An 18493-nucleotide genomic window follows, 5' to 3' on the forward strand; every position below is an offset into this window, starting at 1 on the left:
ATTATAGATCCTAGGGATGGCCAGGCATTGTAGATCCTAGGGATGGCCAGGTATTATAAATCCTAGGGATGGCAAGGCATTATATATCCTAGGGATGGCAAGGCATTGTAGATCCTAGGGATGTCTGGGCATTGTAGATCCTAGGGATGGCCTGGCATTCTAGATCCCAAGGACAACCAGGCATTATAGATCCTAGGGGTGGCTTGGCATTGGAGATCCTAGGGATACCCTGGCATTATAGATCCTAGGTTGGCCAGGCATTGTAGATCCTAGCGATGGCAAGGCATTACAGATCCTAGGGATGCCCAGGTATTATAGATCCTAGGGATGGCCTGGCATTATAGATACTAGGGATGGCCTGGCATTATAGATCCTAAGGATGGCCAGGCATTATATATCCTAGGGATGGCAAGGCATTGTAGATCCTACGGATGGCTAGGCATTGTAGATCCTAGGGATGGCCTGGCATTATAGATCCTAAGGATGGCCAGGCATTATAGATCCCAAGGATGGCAAGGCATTCTAGATCCGAAGGACAACCAGGCATTATAGATCCTAGGGGTGGCTTGGCATTGGAGATCCTAGGGATACCCTGGCATTATAGATCCTAGGTTGGACAAGCATTGTAGATCCTAAGGATGGCAAGGCATTATAGATCCTAGGGATGCCCAGGCATGTAACGCTCACCTGATTCCCGTAGAGGCGCCGGTCTTGACTGGGCGTATACCGTATCTTCAAAGGTGATGTGTAACACACGGCTGGCTCTTTGGGCTGGACCTCTGTGCACTGTATGTCTGGCTCAAAGGGTAAGATGTCTGCAGATAGAAAATGTGGGATTAATGAACTGGGTTATTGAATGTTTCTCTCTTCTTCCCTTTATCTTCTCCTGTAGAACCCCAAAGGTTAACGCTCTCACCTTAGGTAAGTGAACGCCGTGCTCTCCATCTGCCTCGAGGCAGGGTGCTGTAACCAGTTTCTTCACTGGATAAGGGGAGCAGGCCTCTTGACTTCAGAGGACTGCTGTCCGTCGTTTACTGCACGAACGGTAAGTTTCGAGTAATTCTAATGTCTTTAATGTCTTTAGTAATGATGTCTCTTGTTTTGCAGGGTTCCGGCGATGGCGGATGGCGGGCTGAAGTGAGTTGAAGATGGAGCCCGTTGATGAATAGAAGCGCCTGGAAGCACGTAAGTAAGCGCTTGTTGCCTGCTTCACGATGCGCTCTAACTGTCTTTTTATTTTGCAGGTACAAGTTCGGGGCGGCTGCAGGGTGCCGGAATACCCACTGGGTTAGATGTGGAAAGGAGTAATGGCACGTGAGTATTAAAGTTCCCCAATGTCTTTAAACGCACCTTATTTTGTCTTTCAGATGCGGGATGCAGCGCCGAAGGCCTCCGGAGCGTGCGAAGAGTTGGTAAGCTTTTGTCTTTCAGATGCCGGAATGCAGTGTGAAGACTTCCGGAGCGCACGAAGAGTAGGTAAGCGTTTGTCTTTCAGATGCCGGAATGCAGCGCGAGGCGTTGGTGACAGCCGATGGACCAGGTAAGTGAAGAGCTGTCACTGAAGACCGTAATGCTAACCTGTTCTTTCTTGTCTTTATAGGTGTTGCTGAAGACTGGATTCAGAATGGTAAGCCTTTTTCCTTAGGCCCAGGATCAGATGCAGAAGACACGATGAGCGTTCTGCTGCTGAGGATGCAGAATAACGCAAAGCAAGATTCATCCATCGGGTGTGGTTTAAATAGCCTCCTGTAGTGCTTAGGGGTCTCCTTCCACAGCCACGCCTAGGTAAGAAAAGAGTTCCTGCTTTCCAGAAGAGTTCCAGTGTTCTGAATCTAGGGAGTGGCTCCTGCCCCACCCAACAGGAAAAGTAGTTCCAAACAGAAGAGGATCAGAGACTCAACTGGCAGGCAAGTAAGCAGCATGGTCTGCTGCAGGTAAGTCCACCCAAGCATTATGAGCCCGGCGCTTCCGGCGCTGGGACTGGGCATATTTATGAGCCTGGTGCCACTGGCGCCAGGACTGGGTCCAAAAGGTCCCAACTGGGACTGGTTGGCACTCGGAACCTGGGTTATGGATCTGCTTCCAAGGGAGTTGGGAAAACCCTGACCTTTTGGAAGCAGAGATCATGACAGGCATTATAGATCCTAGGGATGCCCAGGGATTTTAGATCCTAGGGATGGCCTGGCATTATAGATACTAGGGATGGCCTTGCATTAAAGATCCTATGGGTGGCTTGGCATTATAGATCCTAGGGATGGCTCAGCAGGCATTATAGATCCTAGGGATGGCGAGGCATTATAAATCCTAGGGATGGCCGGGCATGATAGAACCTAGGATGGCCTGGCATTAAAGATCCTAGGGGTGGCTTGGCATTATTGATCCAGGGATAGACAGGCATGATAGATCTCAAGGATGGCAGGCATTATAGATCCTTGTGACAGCAAGGCATTGTAGATCCTAGGGAAGGCTAGGCATTATAGATCCTAGTGATGGCCATGTATTGTAGATCCTAACGGTGGCAAGGCAGTGTAGATCCTAGGGATGGCCAGGCAGTATAGATCCTAGGGATGGTCAGGCATTATAGATCCTATGTATGGCCAGGCATTATAGATCCTAGGGCTGGCCAGGAATTATATATCATAGGAATGGCTAGGAATTATTGATCCTAAGAGTGGCCAGACATTATAGATCCTAGGGATGGCTAGGCATTATAGATCCTAGGGATGGCCAGGCAATATAGATCCTAGGGCTGGCCAGGAATGATATATCATAGGGATGGCCATGCATTATAGATCCTAGGGCTAGGCAGGAATTATATATCATTGGGGCGGCCATTTATTATATATCATAGGGATGGCCAGGCATTATAGATACTAGGGATGGCCAGGCATTATAGATCATAGGGGTGGCTAGGCATTATAGATCCTATGGATTGCCAGGCATCACAGATCCTATGGATGGCCAGGCATTATAGATCCTACAGCTTGCCAGGCCTTAGAGATCCTAAGGATAGCCAGGCACTATAGATCCTAGGGATGGCAAGGCATTATAGATCCTAGGGATGCCCAGGCATTATAGATCCTAGGGACAGCTAAGCATTATAAATCCTAGGGATGGCCAGGCATTATAGATCCTAGGGATGGCCTGGCATTATAGATTCTAGGGATGTCCAGGCATTATAGATCATAGCGGTGACTAGGCATTATAGATCCTAGGGATGCCCAGGCATTATAATTGCCATTGATCGCCAGGCATTATATATCCTATGGATAGCCAGGCATTATAGATCCCAAGGATGGCTATGCATTATAGATCCTAGGCATGGCCAGGTATTGTAGAACATAGGGATGGCCAGGCATTGTAGATCCTAGGGATGGCTAGGCATTATAGATCCTAAGGATGGCCAGGCATTATAAATTCTAGGTATGGCCATGCATTATAGATACTAGGGATGGCAACCCATTGTAGATCCTAGCGATGGCTAGGCATTATAGATCCTAAGGATGGCCAGGCAATATAGATCCCAATGATGGCCAGACATTATCGATCCTATGGATGGCCAGGCATTATAGATCCTAGGGCTGGCCAGAAATTATATATCATAGGGATGTAAATGAATTATATATCATAGGGATGGCCAGGCATTATAGATCCTAGGGACAGCCAGGCATTATAGATCCAAGGGGTGGCTAGGCATTATAGATCCTAGGGATGGCCAGGCGTTGTAGATCCTCTGGATGGCAAGGCATTATCGATCCTAGGGATGGCCAGGCCTTATAGATCCTAGGACTGGCCAGGCATTGTAGAACCTAGGGATTGCCAGGGATTATAGAACCTTGGGATGGACATGCATTATAGATCCTAGGGCTGGCTTTGAATTATATATCATAGGGATTGCAAGGCATTGCAGATCCTAGGGATGGCCAGGCATTGTAGATCCTAGGGATGACCAGGCATTGTAGATCCTAGGGATGATCAGGCATTACAAGTCCTAGGGATGGCAAGGCATTATAGATCCTAGGGATGGCAAGGCATTGTAGATCATAGGGGTGGCTAGGTATTGTAGATCCTAGGGATGGCCTGGCATTATAGATCCTAAGGATGGCCAGGAATTATAGATCCTAAAGATGGCAAGGCATTCTAGATCCCAAGGACAGCCAGGCATTATAGATCCTAGGGGTGGCTTGGCACTGGAGATCCTAGGGATACCCTGTCATTAAAGATACTAGGTTGGCCAGGCATTGTAGATCCTAAGTATGGCAAGGCATTATAGATCCTAGGGATGCCCAGGTATTATAGATCCTAGGGATGGCCTGGCATTATAGATACTAGGGATGGCCTGGCATTAAAGATCCTATGGGTGGCTTGGCATTATAGATCCTAGGGGTTGCTTGGCAGGCATTGTAGATCCTAGGGATGGCGAGGCATTATAAATCCTAGGGATGGCCTGGCATTATAGATCCTAGGGATGGCCTGGAATTAAAGATCCTAGTGGTGGCTTGGCATTATAGATCCTAGGAATGTCCAGGCATTATAGATCCCAGGGATGGCAGGCATTATAGATCCTTGTGATAGCAAGGCATTGTAGATCCTAGGGATGGCTAGGCATTATAGATCCTAAGGATGGCCAGGCATTTTAGATCCTAGTGATGGCCAGGCATTACAGATCCTAGGGGTGGCAAGGCATTGTCGATCCTAGGGATGGCCTGGCATTAATGATCCTAGGGATGGCCATGCATTGTAGATCCTAGGGATGGCAAGGCAATGTAGATCCTAGGGATGGCCTGGCAGTATAGATCCTAGCGATGGCTAGGCATTATAGATCCTATGGATGGCCACGCATTATAGATCCTAGGGCTGGCCAGGAATGATATATCATAGATATGGCTAGGAATTATAGTCCTTAGCTGGGCAGGAATTATATATCATAGGGATGCCTGGAATTATATATCATAGAGATTGCCAGGCATTATAGATCCAAGGGATGGCCAGGTATTGTAGATCCTAGGGATGGCCAGGAATTATAGATTCTAGGGATGGCAAGGCATTGTGGATCCTAGAGATGGCTAGGCATTATTGATCCTAAGGATGGCCAGACATTATAGATCCTAGGGATGGCTTGGCATTACAGATCCTAGGGATGGTCAGGCAGTATAGATCCTAGGGCTGTCCAGGAATGATATATCATAGGGATGGCCATTTATTATATATCATAGGGTTGGCCAGGCATTATAGATACTAGGGATGGCCAGGCATTATTGATCCTAGGGGTGGCTAGGCATTATAGATCCTAGGGATTGCCAGGCATCACAGATCCTATGGATGCCAAGGCTTTATAGATCCTACAGCTTGCCAGGCCTTAGAGATCCTAAAGCTAGCCAGGCACTATAGATCCTAGGGATGGCAAGGCATTCTAGATCCCAAGGACAACCAGGCATTATAGATCCTAGGGGTGGCTTGGCATTGGAGATCCTAGGGATACCCTGGCATTATAGATCCTAGGTTGGCCAGGCATTATAGATACTAGGGATGGCCTGGCATTAAAGATACTTTGGGTGGCTTGGCATTATAGATCCAAGGGGTGGCTTGGCCGGCATTATAGATCCTAGGAATGGCGAGGCATTATACATCCTAGGGATGGCCTGGCATTAAAGATCCTAGTGGTGGCTTGGCATTATTCATCCCAGGGATAGACAGGCATGATAGATCCCAGGGATGGCAGGCATTATAGATCCTTGTGACAGCAAGGCATTGTAGACCCTAGGGAAGGCTAGGCATTATAGATCCTAAGGATGGACAAGCATTATAGATCCTAGTGATGGCCAGGCATTGTAGATCCTAGGGTTGCCAAGGCATTGTAGATCCTAAGGATGGCCAGGCAGTATAGATCCTAGTGATGGCCAGGCAATATAGATCCTAGGGAGGCCAGGTATTATAGGTCCTATGGATGGCCAGGCATTATAGATCCTAGGGCTGGCCAGGAATGATATATCATAGGGATGGCCATGCATTATAGATCCTAGTGGTGGTCAGGAATTATATATCATAGGGATGGCCATGTATTATAGATCCTAGGGATGGCCAGGCATTGTAGATCCTAGGGATGGCCAGGCCTTATAGATCCTAGGGCTGGCCAGGCATTGTAGAACCTAGGGCTGGCCAGGCATTGTAGAACCTAGGGATGGCCAGGGATTATAGAACCTAGGGCTGGCCATGAATTATATATCATAGGGATGGTAAGGCATTGCAGATGCTAGGGATGGCCAGGCATTATAGATCCTAGGGATGGCCAGGCATTGTAGATCCTAGGGATGGCCAGGTATTATAAATCCTAGGGATGGCAAGGCATTATATATCCTAGGGATGGCAAGGCATTGTAGATCCTAGGGATGTCTGGGCATTGTAGATCCTAGGGATGGCCTGGCATTCTAGATCCCAAGGACAACCAGGCATTATAGATCCTTGGGGTGGCTTGGCATTGGAGATCCTAGGGATACCCTGGCATTATAGATCCTAGGTTGGCCAGGCATTGTAGATCCTAGGGATGGCAAGGCATTATAGATCCTAGGGATGCCCAGGTATTATAGATCCTAGGGATGGCCTGGCATTATAGATACTAGGGATGGCCTGGCATTATAGATCCTTAGGATGGCCAGGCATTATATATCCTAGGGATGGCAAGGCATTGTAGATCCTACGGATGGCTAGGCATTGTAGATCCTAGGGATGGCCTGGCATTATAGATCCCAAGGATGGCAAGGCATTCTAGATCCGAAGGACAACCAGGCTTTATAGATCCTAGGGGTGGCTTGGCATTGGAGATCCTAGGGATACCCTGGCATTATAGATCCTAGGTTGGACAGGCATTGTAGATCCTAAGGATGGCAAGGCATTATAGATCCTAGGGATGCCCAGGCATTATAGATCCTAGGGATGCCCAGGGATTTTAGATCCTAGGGATGGCCTGGCATTATAGATACTAGGGATGGCCTTGCATTAAAGATCCTATGGGTGGCTTGGCATTATAGATCCTAGGGATGGCTCGGCAGGCATTATAGATCCTAGGGATGGCGAGGCATTATAAATCCTAGGGATGGCCGGGCATGATAGAACCTAGGATGGCCTGGCATTAAAGATCCTAGGGGTGGCTTGGCATTATTGATCCCAGGGATAGACAGGCATGATAGATCCCAAGGATGGCAGGCATTATAGATCCTTGTGACAGCAAGGCATTGTAGATCCTAGGGAAGGCTAGGCATTATAGATCCTAGTGATGGCCATGTATTGTAGATCCTAATGGTGGCAAGGCATTGTAGATCCTAGGGATGGCCAGGCAGTATAGATCCTAGGGATGGTCAGGCATTATAGATCCTATGTATGGCCAGGCATTATAGATCCTAGGGCTGGCCAGGAATTATATATCATAGGAATGGCTAGGAATTATTGATCCTAAGGATGGCCAGGCATTATAGATCCTAGGGATGGCTAGGCATTGTAGATCCTAGGGATGGCCAGGCAATATAGATCCTAGGGAAGCCAGGTATTATAGATCCTATGGATGGCCAGGCATTATAGATCCTAGGGCTGGCCAGGAATGATATATCATAGGGATGGCCATGCATTATAGATCCTAGGGCTAGGCAGGAATTATATATCATAGGGGTGGCCATTTATTATATATCATAGGGATGGCCAGGCATTATAGATACTAGGGATGGCCAGGCATTATAGATCATAGGGGTGGCTAGGCATTATAGATCCTATGGATTGCCAGGCATCACAGATCCTATGGATGGCCAGGCATTATAGATCCTACAGCTTGCCAGGCCTTAGAGATCCTAAGGATAGCCAGGCACTATAGATCCTAGGGATGGCAAGGCATTATAGATCCTAGGGATGCCCAGGCATTATAGATCCTAGGGACAGCTAAGCATTATAAATCCTAGGGATGGCCAGGCATTATAGATCCTAGGGATGGCCTGGCATTATAGATTCTAGGGATGTCCAGGCATTATAGATCATAGCGGTGACTAGGCATTATAGATCCTAGGGATGCCCAGGCATTATAATTGCCATGGATCGCCAGGCATTATAGATCCTATGGATAGCCAGGCATTATAGATCCTAAGGATGGCTATGCATTATAGATCCTAGGCATGGCCAGGTATTGTAGAACATAGGGATGGCCAGGCATTGTAGATCCTAGGGATGGCTAGGCATTATAGATCCTAAGGATGGCCAGGCATTATAAATTCTAGGGATGGCCATGCATTATAGATACTAGGGATGGCAACACATTGTAGATCCTAGGGATGGCTAGGCATTATAGATCCTAAGGATGGCCAGGCAATATAGATCCCAATGATGGCCAGACATTATCGATCCTATGGATGGCCAGGCATTATAGATCCTAGGGCTGGCCAGAAATTATATTATCATAGGGATGTAAATGAATTATATATCATAGGGATGGCCAGGCATTATAGATCCTAGGGACAGCCAGGCATTATAGATCCTAGGGGTGGCTAGGCATTATAGATCCTAGGGATGGCCAGGCGTTGTAGATCCTCTGGATGGCAAGGCATTATCGATCCTAGGGATGGCCAGGCCTTATAGATCCTAGGACTGGCCAGGCATTGTAGAACATAGGGATTGCCAGGGATTATAGAACCTTGGGATGGACATGCATTATAGATCCTAGGGCTGGCCATGAATTATATATCATAGGGATGGCAAGGCATTGCAGATCCTAGGGATGGCCAGGCATTGTAGATCCTAGGGATGACCAGGCATTGTAGATCCTAGGGATGATCAGGCATTACAAATCCTAGGGATGGCAAGGCATTATAGATCCTAGGGATGGCAAGGCATTGTAGATCATAGGGGTGGCTAGGTATTGTAGATCCGAGGGATGGCCTGGCATTATAGATCCTAATGATGGCCAGGAATTATAGATCCTAAGGATGGCAAGGCATTCTAGATCCCAAGGACAGCCAGGCATTATAGATCCTAGGGGTGGCTTGGCACTGGAGATCCTAGGGATACCCTGTCATTAAAGATACTAGGTTGGCCAGGCATTGTAGATCCTAAGTATGGCAAGGCATTATAGATCCTAGGTATGGCCTGGCATTAAAGATCCTATGGGTGGCTTGGCATTATAGATCCTAGGGGTTGCTTGGCAGGCATTGTAGATCCTAGGGATGGCGAGGCATTATAAATCCTAGGGATGGCCCGTCATTATAGATCCTAGGGATGGCCTGGCATTAAAGATCCTAGGGGTGGCTTGGCATTATAGATCCTAGAAATGGCCAGGCATTATAGATCCCAGGGATGGCAGGCATTATAGATCCTTGTGATACCAAGGCATTGTAGATCCTAGGGATGGCTAGGCATTATAGATCCTAAGGATGGCCAGGCATTTTAGATCCTAGTGATGGCCAGGCATTACAGATCCTAGGGGTGGCAAGGCATTGTCGATCCTAGGGATGGCCTGGCATTAATGATCCTAGGGATGGCCATGCATTGTAGATCCTAGGGATGGCAAGGCAATGTAGATCCTAGGGATGGCCTGGCAGTATAGATCCTAGCGATGGCTAGGCATTATAGATCCTATGGATGGCCACGCATTATAGATCCTAGGGCTGGCCACGAATGATATATCATAGACATGGCTAGGAATTATAGTCCTTAGCTGGGCAGGAATTATATATCATAGGGATGCCTGGAATTATATATCATAGAGATTGCCAGGCATTATAGATCCAAGGGATGGCCAGGTATTGTAGATCCTAGGGATGGCCAGGAATTATAGATTCTAGGGATGGCAAGGCATTGTGGATCCTAGAGATGGCTAGGCATTATTGATCCTAAGGACGGCCAGACATTATAGATCCTAGGGATGGCTTGGCATTACACATCCTAGGGATGGTCAGGCAGTATAGATCCTAGGGATGCCAGGTATTATAGATCCTATGGATGGCCAGGCATTATAGATCCTAGGGCTGTCCAGGAATGATATATCATAGGGGTGGCCATTTATTATATATCATAGGGTTGGCCAGGCATTATAGATACTAGGGATGGCCAGGCATTATAGATCCTAGGGATTGCCAGGCATCACAGATCCTATGGATGCCAAGGCTTTATAGATCCTACAGCTTGCCAGGCCTTAGAGATCCTAAAGCTAGCCAGGCACTATAGATCCTAGGGATGGCAAGGCATTATAGATCCTAGGGATGCCCAGGCATTATAGATCCTAGGGACGGCTAAGCATTATAAATCCTAGGGATGGCCAGGCATTATAGATCCTAAGGATGGCTAGGCATTGTAGATCCTAGGAATGGCAAGGCATTAAAGATCGTAGGGATGTCAAGGCATTATAGATTCTAGGGGTGGCCAGGCATTATAGATCATAGGGATGTCCAGGCATTATAGATCCTAGGAATGGCCAGGCATTATAGATCCTAGGATGGCCTGGCATTATAGATCCTAGGGATGGCCATGCATTATAGAACCTAGGCATGGCCTAGCATTTTAGATTCTAGGGATGACCAGGCATTATATATCCTAGGGCTGGCCAGGAATTACATATCATAGGGATGGCCAGGCATTATGGATCCTATGGATGGCCACGTGTTACAGATCCTAGGGATGGCCAGGGATTATAGATCCTAGGGATGGACTGCATTATAGATCTAGGGATGGGTGGGCATTATAGATCCTAGGGATGGCCAGGCATTATAGATCTTAGGGATGGCCATGCATTATACATCCTAGGGATGCTATGCATTATAGATCCTAGAGATTGCCAGACATTGCAGATCCTCGGATGTCCAGGCATTCCAGATCTTAGGGATAGCCAGGCATTATAGATCCAATGATGACCACACATTATTGTTTCTAGGTATGGCCAGGCATTATAGATCCTTGGGATGGCTAGGCATTATAGATCCTAGGGATGGCCAGGCATTATAGAACCTAAGGATTGACAGGCATTACAATCCTTGGGATGACTAGGCATTATAGATCCTATGGATGGCAAGGCATTACAGATCCTAGGGATGGCTAGGCATTATATATCATAGTGATATCCAGGCATTATAGATCCTAAGGATGGCCAGGCATTATAGATCCTAGGGATGGCTTGGCATAATAGATCCTAGGGAAAGGTAGTCATTATAGATCCTAGTGTTGGCTAGGCATTATAGATCCTAGGGATTGCCAGGCATTATAGATCCTAGGGATGGCTAGGCATTATAGATCCTAGAGATGCCCTGGCCTTATAGATCATAGGGATGGCCAGGCATTATAGATCCTAGGGATGGCCATGCATTATAGATCCTATGGATGGCCAGGCCTTATAGATCCCAAGGACGACCAGGCATTATAGATCCTAGGGATGCCTAGGCATTATAGATCCTAGGGATGGCCAGGCATTATAGATCCTAAAGGATGGCTAGGCATTATAGAGCCTAGGAATGGCTTGGCATTATAGATCCTAGGGACCCCTGATGTTCCTTGAACACACAGTTTGAGTTGGTAAATACAGGTGAAAATGATCAGCAAGAAAGTGTGGATCCTGGTTATGGATGGTTACTGAAAATAACAAGCCATTTAGTTGCCACTACATAGTCTAAAGAAAGTGATGTGTAGTAGGGTGCTGGACATGGATCTTACGACACACCTATGGTTTTACTGGCCTTCACCAGTTTCATGAAGTCAGTCATCTGAAGATGGGGGAAGTTTTTAAAGGACTATTTCTCCTTCATACCAGGTGTTAGCTAGCCCTGTTGATTGCTATTTCACGTTTGATTGAAATCGCCTTGAATTCTGCATCTGCTATGGAATTAATCCACAAAACCAGGGCAAACACAAAAACACAGTAATACATTTATAAGAAAACATTTAGAAACATAAAAAACACATCTATATAACTGAATACCATACAAATGTGCACTTGTTTTCGGTCACAGTCCTTGAAACTAAGTACCGAAGAACTTATATTCAATACAATCACAGGTTTACGATAAAAAGCAAATACAAAAAAGAATGGCTCCATCTTGTACTGCTGCCTCTTTAGTTACCCTTTTCCATATACACGTACAATACCGAAGCAGTGGATGTGTCTGGTAAAGAACAGAGGTATCTCTCTGCTTCTTGCCAGTGTTTACAATTCTTTACAAAGGGTTATCTGCCCCGTGATATTCACGGGTTTGGGCGCAGTCAAGAAATGCTATAATTAAATAAATAAATGCTCTGCCTTAAGGACAGGAACTACATATTTCCCCCATAAAGATTTGCAAAGAGTAGGCAGAAAAGTAAACATGAATGCTCCTCCCCTTCGGCCATGTTACAGGCGCAGACAAGCTGCTTGACTTGATCAGGCTTATTATTTCAATCTTTTACAAATTATTAGTATTATTATTTTTTATTATTAGGATATTTATTGAGTGCAGACCTAGCTTTAGGAAGCAATGGAGTGTTTCACAAGTCAAAGAGGGAAGAATACAGTGATGGAAACAGAGATACAAGGGAGCAGGGAGCTAACCGTGTGGTGGGTATTTTGGCAGCAAGGGATGTGCTAGACAGGGTTGGAGATTTGGATCGGGAGTGGAAGTTGTGTGGGCCTACTTGCCAGGGAGGAGCCATTCCTTGAAGAACAGAGACTTGAGCTCCTTCATGGAGTGTAGAAGCAAATGGACAAGTCCTGTATTGACGGCAGGAGGTTCCAGAGTCTGGTAACATGGACGGCGAAGGCCTGTCTTCTGGTTCTTTCCTTCCTCCACTGGTTGAGTTCAGGTATGCACTTGCCCTTACTCCTGAAGGATTGTAGGCCTCTGGAGATGCTAAACGTCTCAGTGAGGTAGCTTGGGACTTATAGGTGACAACCATGTAGATGACGTAACAGGATTTGTGGGTGATACAGGCTTGCAGCATGAGACAGTGCAGTTTGAATCGGGTCGGGTGATGTGATCGAATATGTGAAGTCCATAGACGAGTTGTGATGTAGCCTTTAAGACACATTGAGCGGTGTCAGTGTGCTCACTGGAAGGCCTTCCAAAGGGTTTTGCCACCATCCATGTTGGAGAATATCAAGGATTGAACAGCAGATGTAAAGTTATTTGCAGGGATGATGGATTTGATTTTCTGCAGGAGGGAAAGTCGGCACCAAGTTGTGTGTCGTGCCATGTACTCCTTCAAGGACAGAAGGCTGTCAATTTAGAACCCAATGGACTTTGTGCAGGTGCTCAGGGGGGCTGTGGAGCCCTCAAGGTTCATAGTGGAGAGCCATAAATGGTTTGCAGTTATTGGTTAGCAGTAGGACCTCAGCCTTGAAGGTGTTAAGCTTCATATGCACACTGGAAATCAAGGTTGGATCAATGTGAGGGGGGTCTTCACACTGGAAATCAAAGTTGGATCAATGTGAGGGGGGTCTTCACACTGGAATTCAAGGTTGGGTCAATGTGAGGGGGTCTTCACACTGGAAATGAATGTTGGGTCAATGTGAGGGGGGTCTACACACTGGAAATCAATGTTGGATCAATGTGAGGGGTGTCATGAGCCGGTGAATGTCTTCTGCGTATTAGTGGATGTGGATGTTGTGTGCAGCCAGGAGGATTCTGAGTGTTTCCATGTAAAGGTTGAAGATCAAGAGAGAAATGATGGATTATGGGACTCCACAGACGATGCACAGAGTTGGTATCTGGAGGAATCCATGTGGAAGAGTTGGTGGTGGATAGAAAGTTATGAGTTGTATCAGCTGAGGATGATCCCCAGCGCTGGTGTCGGTTGTCGGTAAGTGTCTGGTGATCTATTGTGATTAATGCTTCTGAGAGGTCAAAGGGAACTAGGAAACAAGGATGTCCATCATCAAGGATTTTAAGAGCATGGAGGATCACCTTGATGGTAGCTGTTTCTGTGCTGCAACTGGTTCTGAAGCCAGATTGCTAGGACTGCAGGAGGTTGTTGGCATTGAGGTGTTGGAGGAATTGTGTGGCAACTTCTTTCTCAAGGATCTTACCAATAAAGAGAATATGGGTGATTGGATGGTAGTTGCTAGGGTTGTCGATGTCCAGTGTTGATTTTTTGAGAAGCAGAAATAATTGTCTAGTCATGAAGGTCATGGGGGGCTACCTTGAGTGAGGGAGCCGTTGATGATTGACAGGTAAGGAGAAGTGCTTCAGCCTGCTCAGAGCGCTACAAAGCTATTTGGTTTCCAGGGGGCACAATGCAGATATGTAACCATTAACACATTTAAAGATAACATGATGGTGGACATAAGATAAGCCAGAGACTCCTCGTTTGATTCCTTGTGAACCTGATCAATAACATGTATTGACTTTCTTGGCTCAGAAGACTGTCCGGGTGTTACCAAATTGTTGTGCCTCATGTCTTATTATAACATCTCTCACACAGGATATATCCATTCATAACACAACACGTACCATAGGACATGGGTCTGAAATCTTCGACTCTCTGAATGTTTTGGGCTAAAACCTCCCAGATTCTTCTCCTGTGATAGTGCTGGCTTGGCCCGATGGGAGTTGTAGTCCAAAGAATCTGACGCGCTAAAGGTTTGCTTGTGCCTGCCAAGGGGTGAGTTTGATAATTGTTCCTGCGAAACAGGAAGTGGAAACGTATAGAAAGGCAGAAGAAAGGCGCTATGTGCAATGTCCTGCATGGAGGGGATGCTTTCAATAGTGCCATTTAATTATAGGTGCCATTGTTAAAAGAAGGCATTCGGTTTCATTAGTAAATATGGTTCAGTAGGCCCCTTCGGTGCTATGGGGACTTTCACAGGGGGTTCAGGGTCTCATTACTCCACGCCCCCCCCCCCCACCCCTCTCTACCTGGCGCTTTCATGAAGGCAGGCAAGTGCCTCCATTGTTCCATCTCTTTCGGCTGCGCAGCAGCTGCTGTTTATGCTAATTCCTTCTGACTTGCAAATAGACCTCTGTTTATCGGGTGCCACACCAGCTGTCAACAAAGACATTTAAAGAATAATTTCCATACTGGAGAGAAAGGCCCCATTCTCTCTTCCAATTGTGTTTCCATTTCCCTGGCATCACTTACGGAAAATGTGTTCATTTAAATGTCAAAAGGTAACTTTGGAAATTGCAAGGAGCGTTCTTCATAGCAGGTAAGGAAGCTTGTACCTTCTGGGGCCATTCATTTTCAGACTCAGAGGCCTCCCTTTTGTATTAAACAAGCGCAGAAAACGGGACAATTACTCACACAGTGTCTTGGATGCATCCAGCGACAATAATTGAATTCTAGAACTTTAAGGGTGCTCATGTGAAATAAAAGGCATCAACACATCCCAAAACTGTCCAGAGAGCTTGCATAGCAAGCATCAGCAATGGCAATAGTTTTGGCTTTCGTGTAGGCATGGGCTAGACACTTCCATAATGGATGCAGCTGCAAAATGGTGAAAGTACCTGGGCATATGATTCCAGTGTCTGGCCAATGCATATTGAAAAGCTAGGGACAAGCCAAAACGGTTGGGTATACCAATGCTTGTTTTCAACAGGATTTCAGTGCCAGGTCAAAGTGACTCCTAATAAATCAACTGGCCAAAGACACACTTGGTTAAGACATTTGTATTAAACCAGTGGCACATTTGAATCTCCAAATGAAGCCTCTGAAGATTGCCTTCAAATAACACTGGCAGGCACTCAAAGCACAGCGTTTGATGTTACTGTTTGATACAGCTGGCTCGAAGAGATTCCAGAAGGATGTGCTTTGGATCGGGAGGGGCAGGCGAGGGGAGGAAATGGCCACAGGGATTAGGATAGCCATAGGCATTCAATGGGTGGGTAAATAACCAGGGTAGCCACAAAACTGGAACCTAGGTTGGGAAACGAGACCTCGGGACTTCCCTAATTTTATATCACACTCGGATCCGAGTCATATTTATTCATATATTGCTTCATTCTTAGAATTAATCCAAGGTAATTGATTGTTGAATCGTGCCTTTAAAGTTCCACAAATTTTATTTTATGTAGTTTACTGTGTTGTTTTCCAAATAAACATTCATTTTTTTATTTTCGTTTTTTGGATTTTGCAACTAGTTAAAACAAATTATTTTCTTAAAAAGAAATGGTTAAAAATAGAATAGAATCTCGGACCTATACCAAAAAGATGGTGGTTGTTGATGCTGACTCCTGTTGTTGAGTGGGTTCGGAGATTTGTTTCCTTAATATATGAGCTCCGTTGGTCAGTGGGTTTGAAGAAAGAAAAGAGAACAATAGGGTGATCCCTTCTTAGTGGTAGGGTCTACCAGGAAACTGATGTAGGGATCTTATCTAACAGAAATTATAAAGAGAAACCAAGGAATGGTCTTTTAAAAAAAATGCTAGATTTATATTTTTGCTGTTTATAATATTATTGAAAGAAGAAACTCCTCTAAGTAACCTTCTTGAATGTGTTTCTGAAAGGCTTCTCTAACCTCCCTCCCGCATGCTCCCTCTTAATGGTGAAGGCAGGTCCCTCTACACACACACTCCAAAGTAAATACAACCCGCTAGGGAAATAAGGCAAGAGATAGCTTTGCAAGGATAACAAGGTTTACTTGTATGAAATACAAGTGCCAGCAAAGAACTCTGCTGCTCGAGAGCGCTCTGGTCTTACATCAGCAAACATGTGTTTATAAACACTGAAATCGTCACACAATTATAGGATGATTTGCTGCCACTGATTGGAGGCACCCTGCACATGGGCCTGTACCTTAGGGGATGGCAGGCGGTAATTGGCTGGTTCTTCTCCGTTGATCTTGATGCACGTGGGTCAGCTGGGCTCATCCTCGCGGTGAAGGTCAGGGCATGCATAAAACACAATGGGCCTCATTATGATGTTGGCGGTGACCGTATAAACGGTACAGGTACCTACCGTCTTACCTGCTGGGCTGCGCGGCACCCGCGAGCATAACTCGTAATTGCGCCGGCACTATCAACGGTGCCGGCGCATCCATGCTCCCCACCCCCATTCTGCCCTACATACACCACCCGTAAATGGGCAATTACTGGGCCATTCAACTCGTAATGGGCCGGTTATTGCCCAAACGCGGGTGGCAGTGCCAGTAGCGAGCATGGTGGTAGCCGTGCCTGCCATACAGGCACGGCTACCGCCATGCTCGTAATGAGGCCCAATGTATCATATCTAAACTAAACAACTAAGAGGGACTATTGGGGGGCGTGGTTAGAGGGCCATGGAGTAGGACGTGTCTTCCGAGCTGCTCCTGACGATCCGATCTGATCCTGCATGAAAATAAGCTAAAAAGGCATGATCGTGCTCAGAAATACACTATTGGATGTGTAAAGGCATGGGGCAAGTTTGATGGAGAGCTGAGTCCTTGATGACTAAAGGAAGATTGGAAAGATCGACTGAAAGTTTGTAGCCGTGGTGCAACACCCCAGACAAAATGGCCGACACGCTAGAACAAAGGAGGCTGAGATAGGCCCAGCATACCCACGGCGGACAAAGGCTGGCAGGGAGAGCGCAGCGTGTGGAATGTGAAGCGAAAAGCGACTGCGACTGAAAGAACTGCACTGGGAATATAGAACCAGTGAGACACACCGTTACACTGCACGCCTTGCATCGAAGAGGCCCAGCCGCAAGATGAGGAAAGAAGGGGCCCGAATAGCCCACGCGAACGGGGCGAATAGCTGAGGGGTTCGCTCGACTACCCAGCGTGGGGGACCTGTAGAGACTTGGGGCCTCATTACACGGACGGCGGTAATGGTTAACGGTCACCGTTAATGGTACCGGTGACCGTTAACCCTTACCGCCTTACTACGAGGTCCCTTTGCGGGTTGGAGACTTTAACGCCTGCTTTTTGCAGGCGTTAAAAACCAACCCGCAAAGGGACCAGGGTGCTAATTACGGTACCGCAATTTGCAGCACCGTAATTAGCGCCTTCCCCATTCCCATAGAGCCCTATGGGGCAAAAATGGGAATGGGGAAGGGCAATGGGGGAAAGGAGAATTACTGCCCCGCCAACCTTGGAATAGGGCGGTAATTCCCCTTTCCACCAAGGCGGTGCCGGTATTTTACCGGCATGGACCAAGGTGCTATAGCACCTTGGTCCTCTGCCTACCGTGTAATGAGGCCCTTGGAAGGTGAAGCGAACCACAACACAGTGTACGAGCTGCTCACGACACACGTTAGCTGCAACAGACTACCCTCGAGAGCGAGAGGTGTAACCCCCAGAAAGTGGACCGGGATAAGGCGCAAGAGACATATGGTCCTGGCAGTGCCACAGCGCGCTGCAACCACGGAGAAGGAGGAACAGGGAAGCAGGACCCGCATACTACAGAAAAGTTGGGCCCCGGTACATAGGCAGGACTGCACAATGTCGGTGAGAGGAGGCAAGACCAAGAGCAAGCAGCTCACTATGGACATCTTTGCCAAGCCGCAACAGACTCCAACCACCCCGGTACAGGGTGCGGCAGCCGTGCCTGCAGAAATATCCCGACAAAAGAGGATCACTTGATCC

Source organism: Ambystoma mexicanum, chromosome 10 (assembly GCF_040938575.1).
Source record: "Ambystoma mexicanum isolate Mex_15411 chromosome 10, UKY_AmexF1_1, whole genome shotgun sequence".
Taxonomy (NCBI): domain Eukaryota; kingdom Metazoa; phylum Chordata; class Amphibia; order Caudata; family Ambystomatidae; genus Ambystoma; species Ambystoma mexicanum.